Source organism: Chiloscyllium plagiosum, unplaced genomic scaffold, assembly GCF_037043375.1.
Source record: "Chiloscyllium plagiosum isolate Xiang-an unplaced genomic scaffold, Cpla_swu_hap1 HiC_scaffold_45, whole genome shotgun sequence".
Classification (NCBI taxonomy): domain Eukaryota; kingdom Metazoa; phylum Chordata; class Chondrichthyes; order Orectolobiformes; family Hemiscylliidae; genus Chiloscyllium; species Chiloscyllium plagiosum.
This window is the reverse complement of record NW_028270183.1, coordinates 8,826,841-8,846,535: the sequence shown is the minus strand read 5'-3', so window position 1 is coordinate 8,846,535 and position 19,695 is coordinate 8,826,841. Positions and strand designations below refer to the sequence as shown.

The 19,695-nt window shown below is 42.2% G+C and overlaps 1 long non-coding RNA gene and 1 other non-coding gene across 2 annotated transcripts; one reads left to right on the top strand and one right to left on the bottom strand.

The window, feature by feature from the left end:
* Positions 1–17,105: 17,105 nt before the first annotated feature.
* Positions 17,106–17,191, bottom strand: trnar-ucu (transfer RNA arginine (anticodon UCU)). The gene is given in 2 exon segments: positions 17,106–17,141; positions 17,155–17,191. It is a non-coding gene; the product is annotated as a tRNA-Arg (tRNA).
* A 349-nt stretch (positions 17,192–17,540) lies between these two features.
* LOC122552254 (uncharacterized) lies at positions 17,541–19,175 on the top strand. Its single transcript, XR_015754401.1, has 2 exons — positions 17,541–18,419; positions 18,517–19,175. It is a non-coding gene; the product is annotated as an uncharacterized LOC122552254 (long non-coding RNA).
* The last annotated feature ends 520 nt before the right edge of the window (positions 19,176–19,695 follow it).

Sequence of the window (19,695 nt, the reverse complement as noted above, 5' to 3'; positions counted from 1 at the left end):
CAATATTGATAAGGTCAACCGGGAATGCAAGAAAGGAAGGAACGTGGAAGATCAGAAAGGGGTCCTTGATTACAAAAGTAAGCCTACAACTCCCTCTGCCAAATGCAACCTGTATTGCCTTCCATTCTCTTGCAAATCACAAATTTGCAATGGAAATAGAAAATGGATGTGAACTCACTTGGGGTTGGCAGAGTGTATTTTTCTATCTCAGCATATGGTAAGTGCTTGTGTGCAATTTGAGGATCTTCAAGGGTTTTGGATTAATTACATGAATTACAAGGGACTCACACAGGACAGGGTGAAGACATGGATAATCATATTATTGTGCATGTGTTGATACAAATCCTGGTCACAAGCAATCTTGACCATATAATTGATCAATTCAGATTGATCGTAATCATCCTGTGAAGCAGACATAATCATATGTGACCTTAAAAAAGGTCATCTGCAGGCCTCAATTCACAAAGTCAATCTAATGTTTCAACGGCTGCACGGGAGCATGTAACTGATATCCTCACATTGAACCGCAGGTACTTACCAATATGCCATTTTATGCAATGTTGCCTTTCTTGGGTGATTTCGAGGGGGCAACGGTTTCTGTAATCCTGTGGCACTTACTATCTCCTAATGTATTTGCATGGCATAGCTAATGCTACACACATTGGAATAAGGTCCTCCACATCAGAAGTTCATGTGGAAGCATTCCATAGCCAACCCTGCCACAGTCCTCCATGATTAGAGTGGTGCTGGAAAAGCACAACAGGTCAGGCAGCGTCCGAGGAGCAGGAAAATCGACATTTCGGACAGGAGCCTCTCCTGCTCCTTGGATGCTGCCTGCCCTGCTTTGCTTTTCCAGCACCACTATAATCTTGACTCTGATCTCCACAGTCCTCCATGACCCACCGTAGTGTGGATTTTGCTGAACCATCATTTATGTGTGCTGCAAACACTGATGTTCAATTACTAGGGTGTGATCTGTCCCTGATATTCCCCACATAGATTCATTTGTACTTTGATCAATGGATCCAGCCACAATATGGGTTATCATTGCCATGGCTTCAGTGCTACGACAACACAGAAATGGAACAGGAAATCTAGGTCAGCAAACCCAGCATTAGCAGCAACCCACAGAAACTGAAGCTAAAGGTCCACGTAGGATAAAGCAGAGCATACTGCAATATTGGGTGCAACAAGCCAGTCAGGAACTTAATTGACACCTAATTTCAATAGATGTGAGCTGGGTGCAATGAATATTCATTGATTGTAAACATGCTGTGGTACAAAGGCTAGCACTTCCTGTTTATTTCAATCAGAAAAATACTTGTATTTGCTTTTTTTTTATTTTCTTACTATTTTTGTTGTTCAAGCAAAGTTAATGTTTTCAACCATTTGATAGCTTTCCAGCATGTGACGTTCCCACATTTATCAAAACGATGTTATGCTATCCTGGACATGAAGGAAAGAATAGTGCTCCCTCGATAGAGTTCTAAGATTACATGATGTTAAGAATGGATAAACTGTGTAGCTTGATTTTTATAGCTGCAATTACAATAACAGTCAATCAGACAGATGAAATTGTAAATTAGTAATACATTTATATTTGTGAGCTTGTATTTACAATGAAGCTTTACTCATGCCACTTTTGAGCTCTCAGAAGCAATTATTTTTAATTATCCTCCCTCTAGATTAGATTCCCTACAGTGTGGAAACAAGCCATCTGGCCCAACAAGTCCACAATAACCTTCCACAGAGTAACCCACCCAGACCCATTTCCCTCTGACTAATGCACCTAACACTATGGGTAATTTAACATGGCCAATTCACCTGAGCTGCACATCTTTGTACTATGGGAGGAAACCCATGTAGACACGAGGAGAATGTGCAAAACTTCACACAGACAGGCACCTGAGGCTGGAATCGAACCTGGGACCCTGGTGCTGTGTGGCAGCAGTGTTAACCTGTCTACATGCACTGTGAAGGGCAGTTTCTGGCTGACAGTGGTTGACTTGGTACAAGCTGGGAATTAAATATGGCACTAGCAGAGGAAGTCAGTACTTTGGATGTTGGTGAGGCCTGAAGAAGTGCTTTTGCCTGAAACATCAATTTTCCTGCTCCTCGGATGCTGCCTGACCTGCTGTGCTTTTCCAGCACCACTGTAACCTTGATTCTAATCTCCAGTACCCACTTTCACCGGTACAATACCAGCAGGGTGCCATAGAGGTATGGTGCATAGACAGTGAGATTAGCTGTGAAGAATTGTATGAAAACATTCACTAAAGCTCTTGGGGAGAAACTCTTCATGAAACTCACCAAAATTGACACTGTAGGTTTTTGGTAAAATTCAGTCCTGTATTCCTTGAGACATAAAACAGACTGCCAACTCATAGCTGTTGTGTTTTTAGCTTCTTCATACAAATGAACCAATCACACACAGGATTGGTGAACTATAAGTAGGTTTCTATCTATGTGAAAGCTACAACTCTTGTGCCTACATTTTAATGGAGAACTCAACTATCAGGTCTATTCTTGGGATTCGACACACAACTAACACCCGCAGCAACACAGCCAAATGGTCACATGCTTTTTTATATCTGGTTCTGTGATGATAAGTAAGTATTTGCATATTCTCTTGAAGTGATACCACAACAGTTATCACCCATATTACATGAAATCAAAATGACCCCCATGAACTCTTTGGCAGTGGTCACCAGTATCCGTTTTTGGCGCGCGATTTCATCAACAGATGCCTAAGAGAAAAACAACGGAATGAGGACATGCCGCAACCCAAAGGACTAGCCACACTACCATACATCAGGAGCATTTCAGAACTAACAGCCAGACTACTGCGACCACTAGGACTTATAACAGCACACAAACCAACAGCCACCCTCAGACAACAACTCACCAGAATGAAGGACCCGATACCCAGCATGAGCAAAACTAATGTAGTGTACAAAATCCCATGCAAGGACTGCACAAAACACTATATAGGACCAACAGGAAGACAGCTAACGATCCGCATCCATGAACATCAACTAGCCATGAAACGCCACGACCAGCTATCCTTAGTAGCCACACACGCAGACGACAAGCAACATGAATTCGACTGGGACAACACTACCATTATAGGGCAAGCCAAACAAAGAACAGCCAGGGAATTCCTAGAAGCATGGCACTCATCCACAAACTCCATCAACAAACACATCGACCTGGACCCAATATGCCGGCCACTACAGCAGACAGCTGAAACTGACAAGCGGAAGGGGCATGGGACAGGCCACTATAAATGCCGGAGGAAACACCACAGAAGCGCTTCACAGGAGGCTCCCAAGCACGGAGGATGTCACCTAGACAGGGGACGAAACGTTTGCAACAAACATTTCCAGCTCGGCGAACAGAATCACAACAACGAGCACCCGAGCTACAAATCTTCACCCAAACTTTGAACCAAATAGAGGATTGGCTGAAATCAGGAAACAGTACAGACTGGTTGATGATGGAACGGAGAACCATCCTGAATGTACTTTTAGACTCAAACCAACTGGGATGACAAGGGGACACTTACATCTGATTCCGAAATATGTGGATAGCACCATAATGATAATAGTGAGTCTCTGGCTCTCATAGTTCAAGGCTTGTCATTCGACAGATTTGGCACAAGGAACCTATTAATAACTTTGTGTGACCCATTTCTTGAGCCAAAGGACATCTACTGATAGATGTTGCTCAGTAAAGTTGCTCCATTTGGGGTGCCAAGATGGAAGATGAGCAGGTGTTTTACTGTATTATTATTTTGTTGAAATATTTCATTGAACATTAATGATCCAATACTGCAGTACCCAAAATTCATTTAATCAGGGCATGATAATGTTACTACATCAATCTTCCTAACGTTCAATAAGTGTGACATTTGGTTAGTACTTCAAATTTATTGGGAGATTGGTAGTACCCAGTGTTTTAAAAACCTGGGAAACATTTATTGTCAATATACAACACAAAAATAAGGGTGAAATTCATAGAGACAGGAGAGGTACAGAGAGAGCTTCACAGGAGGAACTGCACAGGGTTAGGAGAGATGCAGGAGAAAGCAAAGTCAATTTTGGCGCAATGGCAGCAATATGACTACTTACCTATTATAGCCACTGCCTCAATATGACCATTGCCCCAGTACAACCAGAACCCCAGTCTCACAAAATAGTATTTATGTTATTGCTTTATGTCTTATGGCTTATGTCAGGTTTTCAACAGTGGTAACACATATGCAATTTCTGGTCCATTAAAGGCAGCAGGATCTCATTGAGGGTCAAGTTGAATGTCATCTGAAAACAACACCTTTTTCAGACTCAACTCTGCAGTTATAGTTAATCTAAATGGCCCCAAATGAAGGTCACAGCTATTTCTCTTTCTCAGCACTTGTTTGTAATGTGTGCTGAACAACTGGGTAGGATTCTCAAAATATCACTCACAGTTAGGGAGAATCTTCCAGCCCAGCGAGCAAGCTTACATCCACAGAGGACACGGTATGATAAGAAATCATCTTCTCCTGGGCGACCGAGGGAATTGTGCCGAGCCCATTACTTTCTTGGCATCCAGCAACAACTCTGCCAAGAAGTTAAAAACCAGAATATTGAAAAATAGAATCTTGTGTAGTTTATGCATTGGGAAAAACTCAACGAATATTGATTCACCGCATGATGGTCTTCTGGAACTGCAAAATGTAGCAGAACAAATGGATGATGGAGATCAATGCTAAAATATTTTACATCATGTGCACTATCAAAAATATCTAGTAATAGATATCACTAAGGTCTATAGTCAACTTATTCAATAGGTACACAACCATACTTGGCACTCAATGTTAAAAATTATCTTGAATGGGAATTCCACATTAACAGACAATATTCAATAAAATATTGAATTGGGGTAAAAGAGGGGGAGGTGTGGCATTGCTTGTCAAAGATAGTATTACAGCGGTGGAAAGGACGATGGATGAGGACTTGCCATCTGAGGTAGTTTGGGCTGAGGTTAGGAATAGGAAAGGTGAGGTCACCCTGTTAGGAGTCTTTTACAGGCCTCCTAATAGTCCTAGAATCATTGAAGAAAGGATTGGGAAGGTGATTCAGGAGATGAGTGACAGTAATAGGGTGGTTGTTATGGGGGACTTTAACTTTCCTGATATTGATTGGGAAAGCTATAGCTCAAGTTCGTTAGATGGGTCAGTGTTTGTTCAATGTGTGCAGGAGAGTTTCCTGACACAATATGTAGACAGGCCAACAAGAGGTGAGGCCATACTGGATTTGGTTCTGGGTAACGAACCAGGCCAGGTGTTAGAATTAGAGGTAGGTGAGCACTTTGGGGATAGTGACCATAATTCGGTGATTTTTACACTCGTGATGGAGAGGGATAAGTGTGTACTACAGGGCAAGAATTATAGCTGGGGTAAGGGAAATTATGATGCGGTGAGGCATGACTTAGGATGTGTGGCTTGGAAAAGTAGACTCCAAGGCAAGAGTGTAAATGATATGTGGAACTTGTTCAAGGGGCAACTATTGAGTGTCCTTGATAATTATGTACCTGTCAGGCAGGAAGGAAAGGGTCGTGCGAGGGAGCCGTGGTTTAATAAGGAATTGGAATCCCTTGTTAAATGGAAGAGGGCGGCCTATCTCAAGATGAGACGTGAAGGTTCAATTGGGGCGATTGAGAGTTATAGGGTAGCCAGGAAGGACCTGAAGAGAGAGCTAAAAGCAGCAAGGAGGGGACATGAAAGGTCCTTAGTAGATAGGATTAGGGAAAACCCTAAGGCTTTCTATAGGTATGTTAGGAATAAAAGAATGACTAGGGTAGGAATAGGTCCAGTCAAGGATAGTAGGGGGAAGTTGCGTGTGGAGGCGGAAGAGATTGGGGAGACACTGAATGAATACTTTTCTTCAGTATTCACTCAGGAACAGGGCATTGTTGTCGATGAGAATACTGAGGCACAAATAAGTAGAATGGATGGCTTTGAGGTATGTAGAGAAGAGGTGTTGGAAATCCTGGAAAAGGTGAAAATAGATAAGTCCCCTGGGCCTGATGGCATTTATCCTAGGATTCTCTGGGAAGCAAGGGAGGAGATTGCAGAGCCATTGGCCTTGATTTTTATGTCCTCTTTGTCTACAGGAGTAGTCCCAGAAGACTGGAGGATAGCAAATGTGGTTCCCTTGTTCAAAAAGGGGAGTAGGGATAGCCCTAATAACTATAGGCCGGTGAGTCTCACTTCTGTTGTGGGCAAAGTCTTAGAGAGAATTGTAAGGGATAGGATTTATGCACATCTGGATAGGAATAATGTGATCAAGGATAGTCAGCATGGTTTTGTGAAGGGCAAGTCGTGCCTCACAAACCTTATTGAATTCTTTGAAAAGGTGACAAAGGAGGTTGATGAGGGGAAAGCGGTAGATGTGGTATATATGGATTTTAGTAAGGCGTTTGATAAGGTTCCCCATGGTAGGCTACTGCAGAAAATACGGAGATATGGCATTGAGGGTGAGTTGGAGGTTTGGATTAGAAATTGGCTGGATGGAAGAAGACAGAGGGTAGTAGTTGATGGCAAAGTTTCTTCATGGAGTGCCGTCACTAGCGGTGTTCCACAAGGATCTGTTTTGGGACCATTGCTGTTTGTCATTTTTATAAATGACCTGGAAGAGGGGTTAGAAGGTTGGGTGAGCAAGTTTGCGGATGATACGAAAGTCGGAGGAGTTGTTGACAGTGAGGAAGCATGTGGCAGGTTACAGCAGGATATAGAGAAGCTGCAGAGCTGGGCAGAAAGGTGGCAGATGGAATTCAATGTAGCTAAGTGCGAGGTGATTCACTTTGGGAAGAATAACAAAAAGATGGGGTACTGGGCTAATGGTCGGATACTTGGTAGTGTGGATGAGCAGAGGGATCTTGGTGTCCATGTACACAGATCTCTGAAAGTTGCCACCCAGGTAAATAGTGCGGTGAGGAAGGCATATGGCGTACTGGCTTTTATTGGTAGAGGAATTGAGTTCCGGAGTCCTGAGGTCATGATGCAGTTGTATAAGACTCTGGTACGGCCGCATCTGGAATATTGTGTGCAGTTTTGGTCGCCATACTATAGGAAGGATGTGGAGGCATTGGAACGGGTGCAGAGGAGGTTTACCAGGATGTTGCCTGGTATGGAAGGAAAATCGTATGAGGAAAGACTGAGGCACTTGGGGCTGTTTTCACTAGAGAAAAGAAGGTTTAGGGGTGACTTGATTGAGGTGTACAAGATGATTAGGGGGTTAGATAGGGTCGACAGTATGAACCTTTTCCCGCGTATTGAGTCGGGTATTACAAGGGGGCATAGCTTTAAATTAAGGGGGGGTAGATATAGGACTGATGTTAGGGGTAGGTTCTTCACTCAGCGAGTTGTTAGTTCATGGAATGCCCTGCCAGTAACAGTGGTGGACTCTCCCTCTTTATGGGCATTTAAGAGGGCATTGGATAGGTATATGGAGGATAGTGGGTTAGTGTAGTTTAGGTGGGCTTGGATCGGCGCAACATCGAGGGCCCAAGGGCCTGTACTGCGCTGTATTCTTCTATGTTCTATGTTCTATGTTCTAAAACTGGAGTCCTGTTTTTCTGAGGAGAATTCTTTGGTATTCCAACAAAAATCTCAAAGTTACAGCTTATCAAACATTTGTTTGTCCAATCCTGAAATATGTAAGATGCATGAGAAATCCTTAAATATAAATAAGATTGAAGAGATTCAAAGACATGCTGTACAATTCTGCACAAATCTGCATGGGAATGTTACATCCTTGATCAAAGATAAGGGACAGGAATCACTACAGCAAGGGGGGGGGGGGGGGAAGAAGAAGACTAACCATCTTGTATAACATATGGAATCATAGAGTGCCTACAGTCCACACCAACTCTCCAAAGACTATCCCATCAGCTGCATTTCCTTACCCTATTACTCCACATTCCCCTGATTAATGCATCTAGCCTACACATCACTGAACAATATGGGGCAATTGAGCATGGCCGGAATGAACTAGCAGGTACAAAAACAAATAAGTGGTGCCCTCCAATAATAAGAAAACAAGTCAGCCACATGCACAAACTACAAAGACTATTTGTTTCCAAGTATTTTAACAATCTTTCTTCCCAAGAGCAATCACACAATGGAACAAACAAATAGCCACAGTCAAATCACTTGAAACTTCCAAGAATTATCTTTTATTTTATTTTTATTTTAAAAAATGTCATTAACAGGACTGCCATTTCAGCAGCTCAAGCCTGGTTTAGATCATACGATCCATACTTAAGTCAGCAGAATATGGGTATTAAATCGGTGGCACAGACACCAATTAAAGAGGCACAAGACCACAGGTGCCTTAAAGTATTGCAGTGATCAAGCAGCACAGCTGCATTAATCAGTGTAATCCAGTGACAGCCTTCCCTCTAAATTCAAATAATTCACTCATTGAATAACTTTTTAAACACACACCTGGAAAGACTTTAGGGCTGGGATTCTAGCAAGAAATCAGAAAGGTTGTAGATAAATTGCAATTAACAGCATTTACGCAGATCCCTTGGGATTTCCACTGATCTAACAAATTTAAGGTCAGGGATCAGGAACACCATATAGAATCTCTTGTCTGTTGAAAGTTCTCTTGCTGATGGACTATGCAGTATTAGACAATGTGAGCTGATTGATAGCACAAGATGCTACAAATGAGTTTGTCTGAAGCCAACATCCAAAATAAGAACATAATAATCAGGACCAGGAATAGGCTATCCGGCCCTTCAAGCCTGCTCTGCCATTCAATAAGATAATGGCTGATCTTTGCATAGCCTGTGCTTCACTTACCCACCCTCTTACCATAACCCATTTCACCCACCAATGGAAACATCCTCTCTACTTCTATCTTCTCTATTCCCTTCATAATTTTATATGTTTCTATAAAATTCCCCCTCATTTTCTAAATTCCAATGAATATAATCCCAGCCTACTCAGTCTCTCCCCATAAGCCAACCACCTTAATTCCAGAATCCACCTGGTGAACATCCTTGCTCAAATAAGGAGAGCAAAACTGCACACAGTACTCCAGGCATAGCCTCATCAGTACCCTATACAGCTGCAACATAACTTCCCTGCTTTTAAACTCAATCCCTTTAGCAATAAAGGACAATATTCCATTTGCCTTCTTAATTATCTATTGCACCTGTAGATCACCCTCTGTGATTCATTCAATGAGGACACCATGGTTGCTCTGCACAGTAGCATGCTGCAATATTTTACCATTCAAGTGATAGTCCTTTTTACTATTATTCCTACCAAATGGATGACTTCATATTTGCTCATTCCAGAGAGGATCACGAGATAGAGTAGCAAATGTCATGGTTTAAATTACCCTTGGTAGTGTGTATCCAGCCTCACACGCCTGCTATCAAATCAACATGAACAGGGAAATTAAATCTGGGATATTCCAAATTGACATTTACTGATTGAAGCTTATAGTTTAAAGTTCATTGTGAAATATTATGTTAGAGAATTACTAGGATTACTGAAGAAGGCATTTATATGCATAACTTTATTGGTCAGTGCATTGAGTACAGGAGTCAGAAGGTCGTGTTGTGGCTGTACAGAACATCATCGTTAGCCATGGGTAAGGTCCCAGAAGGTTGGAGGGTAGTGAGTGTTGGTGCCATTATGCAAGACAGGCTACGAAGAAAAGCCAGGGAACTATAGACCAGTAAGCTTAACATCTGTGATAGGTAGGTTACTTGAGAAGATTCTGAGGGATAAGATATACACGCATTTGGAAAGACAGGGTTTAATTAGTAGTCAGCACGGCTTTGTGAGTGGGAGATCATGCCACTCTCAATTTGTGACAGTTCTTTGATGAAGTGACCAGGAAGGTTGACGAGGGCAGGGCGGTAGTCTATATGGATTTCAGTAAGGCCTTTGATATGGTTCCTCATGGTAGGCTGCTCTGGAAAGTTAGATCACACTGGAATTCAGGGGGAGCTGGCAAACTGGATTTAAAATTGGCTTGATGGTAGGAAGCAGAGGGTAATAGTGGAAGGATGCTTGCCAAACTGGAGGCCTGTGACTAGTGGAGTGCTCATGGGTTGGTGCTGGGCCTATTATTATTTATTATCTTTATCAATGATTTGGATGAGAATGTACAAGATATGATTAGTAAGTTTGCAGATGACACTAAAATAGGCAGTATCGTGAAAAGTGAGGAAGGTTATCAGAAATTGTAACAGGACCTTCATCAGCTGGGGAAGTGTGCCGAGAAATGACAAATGGAGTTCAACATAAATAAGTGTGCCGGTCTTGCATTTTGTAAAGTCAAATCAAGATAAAACTTTCATAGTGAATGGTAGGGCCTTAACGAGTGGAGTGGAACAGAGGGATCTTGATATTCAGGTGCATGGTTCTCTGAAAGTGGAGTCACAGGTAGACAGGGGAGTGAGGAAGGCTTTTGGCACACTGGCCTTCATCAGTCAGGGCATTGAGTATAGAAAGTTGGAAGTTATGTGGCAGTTCTACAGGAAGTTGGGGAGGCCACACTTGGAATATTGTGTTCAGTTTTGGTCAGCTTCTTATTGGAAGAATATTCTTAAACTGGAAAGAGTACACAATAAATTTACGAGGATGTTGCCTGGACTCAATGGTCTGAGTTCTCAGGAGAGGTTGGTCAAGCTAGAACATTTTTCTTTCGAGCATAGGAGTCCGCAATGGGGGTGGGGGGACCTTGTAGAGTGATATAAGTTCATGAGAGGCATGGATAGGGAGAATGAATAAAAGGGAACCTGAGGGGCAACGTTTTTTTACACAGAGGGTGGTGCGCAAATGGAATGAGCTGTCAGTGGAAGTGGTTGAGATGGATACATTATCAACATTTAAAAGGCATTTAGACAAATATATGGATAGGAAAGGTTTAGAAGTACTGTATGTGGACCAAGTGCAGGGAAATGAGGTTAATATGGATGGACATTTTGGTTGGCGTGGACCAGTTTAGGCTAAAGGGTCTATCTCTGTGCTGAAGGACTCTGTGACTCTATGACATTGGTTAGGCTACTTTTGGAATACTGCATGCAGTTCTGGTCGCCCTGTTATAAGAAGGATGTTGTGAAACTAGAAAGAGTTCAGAAAAGATGTATAAGCATGTTGCCAGGATTAGAGGGTTTGAGCTTTGGAAGATGCTGAATAGACTGGGGCTACTTTCCCTGGAACATCAGACGCTGGAGGGAGCCTTATAGAGGTTTACAAACTCATTAGGATAGGGTAAATAGGCAAGATCTTTTCTCTGGGATGGGCGAGTCCAAAACTAGAGGGCATAGGTTTAAGGTGAGAGGGGAAAGATTTAAAAGGGACCTAAGGAGCAACATTTTCAAGAAGAGGGTGCTGTGTCTATGGAATGAGCTGACCTTAAAAACATAAACCCCCTAGTTTTGAACTCCTCCATCTTGGGGAAAATACCTTTGCTATTCACCTTGTCTATGCCCCACAATTTTTTTAAAAACCTCTAAATGGTTACCCCTCAAGCTCCAGTGAAAACGTCTCAGCCTATCTAAACAGAGCTAGCCCCTTGCTGTCCTGAAATGCAGTATTTCTTCAGTATGAAAGGACTTTGCATTCTAACAAGCGGAACGTATTCATTATTAAGGAAAATAATTTCAGGCCACAATTCACTTTTGATTGTTGCATGGCATTTGATGGGAAAGTACAGAAGTATTCTTGTGCAAGGGCAGTCAAGAGTTGACTGTCCTCTCATAAAGTACCATGCACTCTGAGACATTTTATTAAGTTAGGGATGTTATACAAGTCTAAGTTTTTGTTGTTGAGGCTATTGAGAAGAGCAGTGAGCAACTGCCATCCCTTGAGACAGGGATGGGGCTCCCCCTCATGGCCTGGTTGGGAATACACATATATCAAACAAAAAACAAATATTAGATTTGATTCCCTACAGTGTGGAAACAGGCCCTTTGGTCCAACAAGTCCACACTGACCCTCCAAAGAGTAACCCAAACATACTTGTTTCCCTCTGACTAATATACCTAACACTATGGGCAATTTAGCACGGCCAATTCACCTGACCTGCACATGTTTGGACTGTGGGAGGAAACTCACACAGACACAGGGAGAATGTACAAACTCCACATAGACAGTCACCTGAGGTTGGAATTGAACCTGGGACCCTGGTGCTGTGAGGCAGCAGTGGCATTCAACTTATCTCTTGCCAACAGCAGGTAGATACTTTCTAATCAACCTGCTTAGATATGTAATTGCACATCTCGGAGCAGGTGGGACTTGAACCTGGGCACTGGGCTCAGAGATAGGGTTACTACCACTGCACTCAATGAGCCCCTTACAACTGCGAGCATACTGAGAGTCAAAAACCTGTACTGCAGATTAAAAGGAGTAGGTGGAAGTTAAGATAAAATAATTTGCAGTTTGCACAATCATTCATCCTTTAGGTGCCCTCAAACATTAATTATGTGAATTAGGTAACAAGCACATGCAAAATGCAGTGTTTTTAAAACCAGCATTCCTCAGCATCTTTTAAACAATTCTCTGTAATTTTCAGGTACTTTGAAAACTGTACAGAATTTTCTAATGCTTCAAGCTGTGTTGTCCTTACATTTAATAGAAAGTGATAATTCATTAAGTTTTTGTTGTTTGCAATATGTATACAATCAGTAATTAAAGGCCATGTTCGAATAGCTCTCTGATTATTTTGTCGCTTAAAAAGGAAGCTTGATTAACTATCCATCTAAGAATGAGCTTTAAATTACATTACGTTACTAAGTGAGATCACCATCAGTAGTACTTTTAAAAAATTGCAAATTGGGCAACATTTAGCCGTAGCAATTCAGTACTTCATGTTAGAAATGTCTGCTGATATAAAATAGCTCTGGTCAATCTGCTTCACATCACTCCTTAATATAAGGCTGAAAATAAATATGTCAAATAACAAAATTCTTAGATATTTTCTAATCAACCTATTTAGGGATACTATTACATGTTTCTGGATTTTGCTAGGAGTTGAACCCAGGCTTACTCACTCAGAAGCAAGAACAGTGCCACTGCGCCACAAGAACTTTCAGAACAGAATTCTTATTTCCACTAGTCGATTAGTTACTATTCACAGCCAATTAATGAGTGAGATGCCCAGCCAACTAATCTGTGGAAGCCTGCCTAATCAGATGGTGGCGTGCACTGTGTTGGTCAACTCTGTGTTAAGCATGACCTGATGTGGTTCAGTAGCCCCACTCTCGTAGCAAAGTCTCTGCCGCATTTGCTGCTGGGAAAAGACAATCAGCTGAGAAGGTGCATGATCTTCTGACCTCCGTTTTCGCTGGGCCCTCTTCTCAGCCAGCTGAGCTTTCCACTTCTGTTCGCCTCTTCAGATTCCCTTCCAAATAGTCAAGCTCCAGAGGTCACAGCCATCAATGACTGCCTCTCAGTTGTTAGTATCCACTCACATCAGAGCTTGCTTGCAGGTATGTGCTTGTAGCAGATGTATGTGCGCCTTGAGACTGCAACCCTGTAGCCAGCTCACTATATAGAAGATCTCTGGATATAGGTAGCTTCCCCATCCGAAAGTAGAGCGTTCCCAGAAAACCTTTCACAAGCTGAAAATAGCGTAAAGTGAAAGTGCATGACTTATATGGGAAAAAGTATTGCTGTTTTTTGTAAAAGTGAAAATCCTCTTCGGATTTGCGAAAACAGGTACTAATGTAGCTCACTTGTAAAAGCAAAATTGCATAAAGCGAACATTCAAAAAGGGGGGGATACTGTATCCACATATGTGGGTGACACAGTGGTTAGCACTGCTGCCTCACAGTGCCAGGGACCCAGGTTCGATTCCAGCCTCTGCATGGGTTCCCTAAGGGTGCTCTGGTTAGGTGAATTGCCCATAGTGTTCAGGGATGTGTAGGTTACTCTTTGGAGGGTCAGTGTGGATCTATTTCCACAGTGTAAGGATTGTATTCTGTGATGTCATCATCTATCATATGTGACTACACCACTATACACATTATCAGTGACGACTATAAGCCAATCGATTACATGCCACATCTTGAAGGCATTCTGCCTCACCATTTGCAGATCCTGGTGGCTTTGTACCAACCCAGTTATACAAACGTGTCTGTTGCTATGGAAACTATAAACAGAGAAAGAGGATAATTTTGGTGTATTTGCACAGCACTCACTTCAAGATCAATATATCATTTGAAGTGAAATTCCCAAAGCTGAATGCACTCCACGTGGAACCTGACTAAAAGGTGATACAAATGAAGCTATAACTTCAGGTCCTTTGACTTTCAGCTTCTCTGTGCATCAGCTTTAAACAGCTGAGTCTCCCAAATCTTTGTGGCTTTCATGCAATTCCTAGGTTTTCACCATTTCTGGAAGACACTCTGGTTTATCTTTCTTGAGTTGAAAGTGGATGAACTGACACTTGTTCATGTTAAACTCCACTTGCCATAGTTGTTCCCACTCACCTAACTTGTTCATGGCTCTTTGCAACTTTCTTGTTACACAGCTGGATCACTGACTGTTCCTCTTAATTTGGCTTAATTTACAAATTTGGATATTGGACTCTCTATCCTTTGGTCAAAGCCATTCATGAATATGATGCAAAGTTGAAGATGTAAAATAGAACACCATTTGTCACTTCCTGTGCCTATTATTCCAAATCTCCAACTCCTTCCTTAACAGGATTGAAGAGGTGGATGCTGAAAGGAAGTTACTTCTGGTTTGGGAATCTAGTACATACGATTCAAAATGTCAGAATGAGAGTCAGCCATTTACAATTGAGATGAGTTAACATTTCTTTGTGCAGAGAAGGTTGTAAACCTTTGGGATTCTTTACACCAAAGATGCTCAGTCATTAGTAGAATTAAGGATAATGAAGGAATCAAAGGATAAGGTGGGAAGGCACTTTTTGGTTTTATTCATTCATGGGTGATAGCATTGCTGGCAAGGCCAGCATTTGTTGTCTTGGATGTAGGTTTGCTCACTGAGCTGGGAGGTTCATTTCCAGATGTTTCGTCACCTTATCAGGTAACATCTTCAGTGGGCCTCAGGCAAAGTAGTGTACATGTTTCCTGCTTTCTATTTATATGTTTGGGTTTCTTTAGGTTGGTGATGTTATTTCCTGTAATGATGTCATTTCCTGTTCTTTTTCTCAGGGGGTGGTAAATGGGGTCTAACTTGATCTGTTTGTTGATAAGAGTTGGAATGCCATACTTCTAGGAATTCTTGTGTGTGTCTCTGTTTGGCTTGTCCTAAGACGGATGTATTGTCTCAGTAAAAGTGGTGTCCTTCCTTATCTGTATGTAAGGATACTCGTGAGAGAGGGTCATGTCATTTTGTGGCTAGTTGATGTTCATGTATCCTGGTGGCTAGTTTTCTGCCTGTTTGTCCAGTGTAGTGTTTGTTACAGTTTTTGCACAGTATTTTGTAAATGACATTAGTTTTGCTAGTTGTAGAACCTCAACTTGAGCTACAAATCTTCTCAAAACTCGCTAAGACCTATTTGTTGTCTTTCGCAGTTGCCTTTAAAAAGGTGATGATGAGCCTCTTCAGTCCATCTGGAACAGATACACCCATACAGCTGCTCAAAAGAGAATTTTGAGCCTAGTGACATTAAAGAAACAATGGCATCTTTTCAAAGTAGTGCATGACTTAGAGAGGAACCAGCAGGCGGTGGTGTTCAGATGCTCCTATGCTTCCCTTGTTATTCTCGGCAGTAGAAGTCATGATTTTAGAAGATGCTGTCAATTGAGGTTTGGTGGGCTGATGAGGTTGAAGCCCAATTATCGTTTGCCTGAGTGGACCACAAAATGGTTTACTTCTGTTTCCATTTCCTGCGTTCTTACAGTGGTCCCTACCTATTTCCAACCCAGGTCAAAAATTTCACACACTCCAATTGTTATCAACCATCTTTTGTGCGGCAGGATATTTAATTACCTTCTGGCTCAGCACCATCAGCAGGAGCAATCCTGAACTGCAAAACTGTGCTCACCATCTGACAGCTGGAACTAGGTTTTTCAGATCACAAAAGGTTATTTTGAACAGATAGATTGCCGCAGAACAATAATGATATCTGCTTAGTAAAAAGGTGGAAGGAGACAGGGATAGGGTGACGGGAGGTTACAGAGATAGGGTAGGCCGATGGGTCTGGATAGGATGCTTCTTTGGAGGGTTGGTGTGGACATCATGGGCCAAATGGCCTGATCCACACTTTGGAGATGCCAGTGTTGGACTGGAGTGTACAAAGTTAAAAATTCACACAACACCAGGTTATAGTCCAACAGGTTTAATTGTAAGCACTAGCTTTCTGAGCGCTGCTCCTTCATCAGGCCAACCACCTAATGAAGGAGCAGCGCCCAGAAAGCTAGTGCTTCCAATTAAACCTGTTGGGCTATAACCTGGCGTTGTATGATTTTTAACTTTGCTTCCACACTGGGGGGATTCCATGTGAAATAACATTCAATATTTATTTTTATTCCATGCAATGCTGAGGTGTAAGTGATTTCTTGCAGTGATTTCAAGCAACATTAATGCAAACCTGATTCGTATTTTATTTCTGATTGGGGTTGTGGGAGGGGGAGACATTGGGGAAACTAATTATTTTTCATAATTTGATTTTAGTAGCATGAAGCAACAACAGTGTAGTGAATAACTGAGGGAGCTAATTGGCCATTATGGTCTTATTCATTGTAGATCAGTGAGAATTAAGAATTTTTTGTGAAGCTAATGAATTATAAATTGAGAGGAGATTTGTCATCTTTTATTTCCCATTCTTTGGTTGGGGGGGGGGTAGTTTTAAAAATGCTGTGAGTCATTATTCATTAATAAATAAGAATTGATTGTGAAAATTATGTATTTGTCTCTTTTTGGGGGGGGGGGAAACTAAAATAATTTTCATCATGTGGCGAATGAAACAGCTAAATTAATCGTGGCCTCATTAGCTGTTAGTCTGTGGGAAATGAGTTAATTTTTGTCTCTGCTTCTTTTCAGGAAGCTAATGAAGTATAAATTGGTAGAAAATTTGAATTTTGCAATTGAAGGGACAAAGACAGAAAAACAAAAGTACCGACTCCGCCGGGACTCGAACCCGGAACCTTTGAATCCCTTCAAACCGCTAGAAGTCCAATGCGCTATCCATTGCGCCACGGAGCCACCTGTTGGATGTACGTTAGAAATAGCCTATTCATACCCAAACAAATGGCAGCCATTATTCCTCGCACCTCTACACACTTCGCAATTCGTTTTATTTTACCTTCCGTGATGGACGCCTAGCACGCCGTCGCTTTTCAGCCGCCGTTTATTTTCTTTTTACCGTCTTTGTGCATCTATAATATCAGTGTGTGTGTGTGTGTGTGTGTGCGTGTCTGAGAGAAGATGGATGCCTTCGCCGCCATACCCGCCTCCACCGCTAGGAGCTGCTTGTCCCCGGATTGGGAAGGGGAAGGGGAAAGGGAGGCGTTGCTCCGGGCAACCAGCACCCAGCCGCCTCCCCCTCCCCCTCCCCCTCCCCCCTCCCCCCAGCGCTCCAGCCAACGGCCAGGGCCGTTTCAAATGGTGGGGGGAGGGAGCCGAGCCCGCGCGCCGCGGCCGTTGGGGCGCGTGACAGGCGTTTCAAAATGGCGGGCGGCGTCGCCAACTTTTCAGGTCGGTTGCTTCCGCCGTGAAGGGGGTTTAAGGAGGTCGCGCTCCTGTTGTACACTTCAGTTTGCTTAAGAGAAAAGAAACTTTCGTGTTGCCAAATAAAAAGCGCGCCGATAAATAGGAACAAGGAGGAAGAGGAGGCCACTCTGCCCTTCGGGGCTGCTCAATCAGGTCATGGTTGATCTGACTCTTAATTATCCAAGTTAAACATCACACAACACCAGGTTATAGTCTAATGGGTTTACTTGGAAGCACTAGCTTTCAGAGGGCAGCTCTTTCATCAGGTAGCTGTGGAACAGCATCATAAGACACAGAACTTATAGCAAAAGATCTCAGTGTCGTTCAACTGAAACAATATATTGAACAAACCTAGACTGCTGTCATGTCTTATATCTTTTAGAATGGGTTACGGGGGTTTCAGCTCATTTAAAATGTAAGTCCCAGAACTCCTTTCCAGTCACATTCTCGAGGTACTTAAGGTTTTATAAAAGTAGGTGACGTCTCAGCTCAGACAATGCATTAAAGGTGTGAGGTTATAGTCTGTCTGTATCCCAATCGTGAGCCAGACTGGTTCTATTTCCCAAGAAGGAATTTATAAAATGTCTGGATTAGTGGGTGCTGGAAAAGCACAGCAGTTCAGGCAGCATCTGAGGAGCAGTAAAATATCACATGGACTGACTGCCTGAAGGTTTGAACAAAATAGAATGTATTTGCAAATGCAAATTCACCCCATAGACACGTAAGTTTGTATGTGTGTGTGTTCAGCATATTGTTATAATTGTGTGTTACTGTGATCTTTTGCTATAAATTATGTCTTATTATCTTGCCCCACTTAGATACCTGAATGAAGGGGCAGGACTCCGAAAGCTGGTGCTTCCAAATAAACCTGTTGGATTATAACCTGGTGTTGTGTGATTTTTAACTTTGTCCTCCTCAGTCCAACACCGGCACCTCCACATCTTCTAGGTGAACAATAATACTTAATAGTGAGTGATTGCCACTGCCTCCCTCCTGCTAATTTTTCATCCTTTGGCAATCAGTGAAGACAGAGAGGGAAGAGTTAATATTTAAGATCTTGTAACAATGTAATTAACACATGGTAACATCACAGGAAGACTCCATTGTTAACTGTAATAATGTTAGTGAGTCACAAAATGAGCATAGACTTGTATCGACCTTGTGAATGGAAGTACAGCAAACCGAAGGAAGGAGGACAGAAGGCAAGGAGGCACTTGCAGAAGAGCTTGTGAATACCACACTTAATATCTAGTGTACGAATCAAATCAAGATGGACAAAGGCTATCAAGTTGGAACATCTGCTGACAACAGCAGTCAGGAAGAAAGGCAGTTTCTTGCGAAGTGTACACGTAACTTGTAGATTCATAAAATTGTATAAATAAACCAGCCCAGGCTGTATTCGATGAGAAGTCTGGGCACCCGTTTGAGGACTTGACATCTCCCAAAAGCTTTTGTCAATAAACTCTGTTTGACTCATTATTGATCTGAGCATAGTAATACTGTACTGACAACAGGAATCTCGATAGGATCTTGAGTAGCCCATATTGCCCATCAAGCTAGTTCCAATATGATCATGGTTGAGTATCAACTCTGCATATTAATGGAGCCCAGTTCTTGGACCTGGCTGGGACTTGACCAGATTTGAATGTTATTCCTGGATATGGGGGTAGTTTTACTAAATTTAAAATGCTTCAGATTCTCATCCAAGTATCATGCGAAGTGACAGCTCTATGAGAGCTTCTTACAAATATGCTTTGTGACTATTCTTCCCATTTCACAAAACAAAGAACTGCAGATGTTGGAAATCTGAAACAAAAACAGAACTTGTTGGAGAAATTGGTCAGAGCTGGCAGCAGAGAAAGCAGAGTTAATGTTTTAAGTCCAGTAATACTTCAAATAAAGTTCAGAAGAAGAGTAACTGTACTCAAAACTTTAATTCTGCTTTCTCTCCATAGAAACTCCCAGACCTGCTGACTTTCTCCAGCAATTTCTCTATC